The sequence below is a fragment of the Cebus imitator genome, unplaced genomic scaffold (assembly GCF_001604975.1).
Source record: "Cebus imitator isolate Cc_AM_T3 unplaced genomic scaffold, Cebus_imitator-1.0 Scaffold340, whole genome shotgun sequence".
In the NCBI taxonomy this organism is placed as follows: Eukaryota; Metazoa; Chordata; class Mammalia; order Primates; family Cebidae; genus Cebus; species Cebus imitator.
Genome location: NW_016107655.1, coordinates 2,512,389 through 2,517,309, shown reverse-complemented (window position 1 = coordinate 2,517,309; position 4,921 = coordinate 2,512,389).

Below are 4,921 nucleotides of genomic sequence, written 5' to 3'. Positions count from 1 at the left end.
AGTGCTGGGATTACAGGCTTGAGCCACCGCGCCTGGCCTTGTAATATTCTTTATAATAAACCAATAATGTAAGTGTTTCCTTGAGTTCTGCGAGCCATTCCAGGAAATTAATCAAACTCAAAGAGGGGGTAATGGGAACCCCAACTTGAAGCCAATCAGTCAGAAGTTGTGGAGGCCCAGATTTGTGACTGCAACAGGAGATGTCGGGGGCAGTCCTGGGAACTGTGCACCCAACCCGTGGACTCTGACACTGTCTCCAGGTAGATTGTGTTGGAATTGAACTGGACACGCAGCTGGTGTCTGTGGCTTAGTGTGTGGGAAAACCCCATACACTTAGTCAAGAAATCTTCTTCTGTTGTTGATTGTTGTGGTGGTGTGGTGTGAGAGCAGAAAGAAACTCAGTTGGAGAGAGCTTCTTCCCTGTATAGTATGAGACAAAGAAGAAATCATGAAAGAAATATTTTGAAGTAGATGAAAATGAACAACACAGCATAGCAAGATTTGTGCAAGGCAGCTAGAGCAATACATAGGGAAAAATTAATAGCTTTAAATGTTTATATTATAAAAGAAAAAAGTTATAAAATCTATTATCTGAGTTTCCACCTTAAGAAGCTAAAAAATAAAGATCAAATTAAGTCCAAAATAGAAGGAAGGAGATAAGATCAGAGTGGAAACCAGTGAAAATGGACCAAAACAGTAAGGATATCAACTTTTTAAACTCTAGGGGTTTTTTTAATATATATCAGAGTTTAAAATATAATTTTAACTCTAGGGTTTAAAAAAAATTGATAAACCATTAGCTAGATTGATCAGGAAGAAAAGAGAGAAAAGACAAGTAACTGATAACAAGAATGAAAGATAGCATATCCTTACAGACCCTGCAGATATTAAAAGGGTAAAAGAGAATATTAAGAAGAACTTTATGCCAATAAATTTGACAACTTAGATAAAATAGATAAATTATTTGAAAATATGATTTGCTAAAACTGGAAAGCAGTTAAAAATCTAAAGTGCCATACACTTATTAAAGAAATTGAATTTGTAAATAAACCTCTTCCCATAAAGAAGCCTCCAGTTCTAGATGGCATCACTGATGAATTCCTTACAACATTTCAGAAAGAAATAATACAAATTTCACATAAATCTTTTCATAAAATAGAGGAGGTAACATTTCCCAATTTGTTTAACAAAGCTAATGTTATCCTGTTACCAAAACCAGACCAAGATATAAGAAAAGAAAACAAAAGACTAATATCCCTTGTGAATATAACATAAAAATCTCTAACAAAATATTAGCAAATAGTATATATTTATTTTATTTTTAAAATTGTAATACTGTTTATTTAACTTCAAAAGCATTTCAACATTCTTAACATACAAAAAAATGTTGCAAATCGTGTTTAAGTACAGAAGGTGTTGGAACTTTCATTGATGTAGTGGCTCTTCACTTTGCTGACAATGAAGAGTTCTAGAGTTTGTTTAAAAAACAGTTTAAAAACCATTGCCTTAACTACAACAAATAAGCAAAAAAAAAAAAAACACTTCTCATGCCAGCTGAACCCCTTAGTCTACAGCTAAGAATGGAGGCAGAATGCTATGTCGTTATATACAGAAACATGACAACCTGAAGTTAAATGGATGTCTATTGCAGAGCCACCAGGTCCAGCCTCACAGAGCATGAGCTACGACCCCTCCAAAAGGCATCTTCCCCTGCAGCCTCAATGCCAAGCAAGGAGCGTCAAGAGTTTGTCTCAATTGTTTAGTTCTTTTTACAAACTAGAGATACATACAGTTGATAACTCAGGATATCTAGCTATATGTTAACACCACCTTACAAGTTAAAAAAAAAAGTGGCAGAAACATCTTTAAATGCCTTGTCACACCAACAACAAAGTGCACAGAGTGAGGTGAACACAAGACTTTCTCATCTTAAAAATGTTTGGAAATAACGTTCAATGTTGACACAGTTTCAAGGTGCTCTGGACACCAATGGCCATTTCATGTAAACCACTGACAATTTCTAGAGCGTGTTAAATGACTACAGTCTGATCGTGATCAAATTTTGTAATTAAGCCCTAATGAGAGCAACAGACACTTCTCAAATAAAAGATGTGTTTATTAATGTGCTCCCCTACTCGAAGGTATTCACAAGGAGACAGATAAACAGTTTTTAAAATTCATGCTCCTCCTCTTCTTCCTATTTGCCATCTGTCTTCCCCTTCCACCTTTTTCCAGGCAACTCTAGCATGACCCTTTGCACCATCAAACTTTCTTTTAATCAGTAACATCCTTCTTATACTTCTCCTTCAGCTTTGCTGCCTTGGTAACATAAGGCTGCTTTTCACTGTCACATGTTTATCCACATCTCACGCTGCCTTTTGCCACATGTTCAATAGAGATGACAGGGTTTTTGGATTTGATCTTGGGGCGGAATTCGGAACAGAACAGGAAGAATCCAGATGGTGGGATCCAAACGAAGAATTAGGGACCAGTTAAGGGAAGCAAAAAAAGGGATCCTAATGCCTCCTCTAGCTGGTCCGTAATCCTTCATTTCCTGATCATAGCGTACTTTATCCACATTTGCCATTTAATCAGATTTAGACTTCTCTTTCCCAGACATTGTCTTCCACCTCTCAGAGCACTTCCTGGAAAATTCTGCAAAATTGACAGGGACCTCTGGGGTTTTCTCCTTAGATTCTTCTCTGCACATCTGCACAAACAAGGCATGAGCAGACTTCTTGCCCTTTGGTTTCCTGGGGTCACCTTTAGCCATCCTGACTGTATTGTTCAGTAGTCTGGGCAGCGCAGGGCATGACACACAGCTCAGCACTCCCCCACCTCAAGATAGCTGCCTCCACATGAGCCGCCTCAAGGTTTTTTAAAGGAATAACATAATATGAACAAATAGAGTTTATCCAGGAATGAAAAGGTTATTTAACATTTAAAACTTCATCAGCACAACTCACCATGTTAACAGAATAAAACAGGACAACTACATGATCATCTCAAGAGATTTAAAAAAAAAGTGAAAAACACAAACAAAACCATTTGACAAAATTCCACATCTATTCACTGTAAAAATTCTCAACAAACTAGGAGCAGGGGAGAATTTTATCAACTGATGAATGGCATCTATGACAAACCTAAACTAGCTTTACACTCAGTGGTAAAAGATGGAATGAGTTCTAATCTAAAATCATGGACAAAGCAAGAATATCTGTTCTTACCAATTCTAACCAATATTATACAGGAGATTCTAGCCAGTGAAATAGAAAAGTAAGAAATAAAAGTCATGTCGATTTGAAAATAAGAAGTAAAACTATCTTTATTCTCATGTGACATGATTATGTACATAGAAAATCTTGAGCCTACAAAAATGCTACTAGAAATAAGTTTTAGATCACAGAATACTAGATCAACATACAAAAATAAATGTATTTCTACATACTGTCAAGAACAATGGAAAAGAAATTTTATGATACCATTCACAATACCATTAAAAATTGTATATTTAGGGATAACATAAAAGAAAAAATATACAATACTTGTGCACTGAAAACTGTGAAACATTGCTGAGAGAAAACAACGACCTAAATAAATAGAGAGACATGAATTGGAAGACAATATTCTTAAAAATCAGTTCTCCGCAAACTGATCTATAGATATAATTCAATCTTGACAAGTTGATTCTAAAATTTATATAAAGCTGCAAAGAACCTAGAATAGCTAAAACAATTTTTATAAACAACAAATTTGGGATACTTGTCCTATCTGATTTCAGGACTTCTTATAATTCCATAGTTATTAAGACAAGGTTGTATTAACATGATAAACATATAGATCAATGAAACAGAGTCCAGAAATGGAGCCAGACATATGTGATCCATTATTTTTTAATGAAAATGCAAAGGTAATTCCACAAAGGAAGGGAAGTTTTTCCAGTGGTGCTAGAATAATTGAAGGTAAGTATGGGAAAAAATGATCCTTTACTCTCATCTCATGCCATACATAAAAACTCAAAATATATCATAGACCTAAAGATAAAAAACAAACTATAAAACTTCTTTTTTTTTTTTTTTTTGAGACAGAGTTTCACTCTTGTTACCCAGGCTGGATGGAGTGCAATGGCGCGATCTCGGCTCACCACAACCTCCGCCTCCTAGGTTCAGGCAATTCTCCTGCCTCAGCCTCCTGAGTAGCTGGGATTACAGGCACGCGCCACCATGCCCAGCTAATTTTTTGTAGTTTTAGTAGAGACGGGGTTTCACCTTGTTGACCAGGATGGTCTCGATCTCTTGACTTCGTGATCCACCCGCCTGGGCCTCCCAAAGTGCTGGGATTACAGGCGTGAGCCACCGCGCCCGGCCTCAAACTATAAAACTTCTAAAAGAAAACTTAGGAGCACATTTTTGTGACCTTAGGGTAGGCAAAATTTCTTAGATAGGACACCAAAAAGCAAAACCATAAAACACAAAATATTAAATTAAATTTCATCACAGTTAAAAATATATCTATTTTTGAAAGATATCATTAAAAAATGACAAGGCTGGCCAGGAGCAGTGACTCTTGCCTTCAGTCCCAGCATGTTGGCAGGCTGGGGGGTGGGGGAAACACTTAAGTCCAGGAGTGCAAGACCAGCCTGGGAAACATAGTGACACTTCATCTCTACAAAAAATAAAAATACACTAGCCAGGTGTGGCGGCACACATCTGTGGTCCCAGCTACTTGGGAGGCCAAGGCTGGAGGATCACTTGAGACCAGGAGGTCAAGGCTGCAGTGAGCTGTGATCGTGCCACAGAATGGAAGAAAAAAAAGACAAGTCAAGCCACAGAGTAGAAGAAAATGTATGAGGTTAAAATACACACACACACACACACACACACACACACACACACACACACACACACACACAAAATCTAAC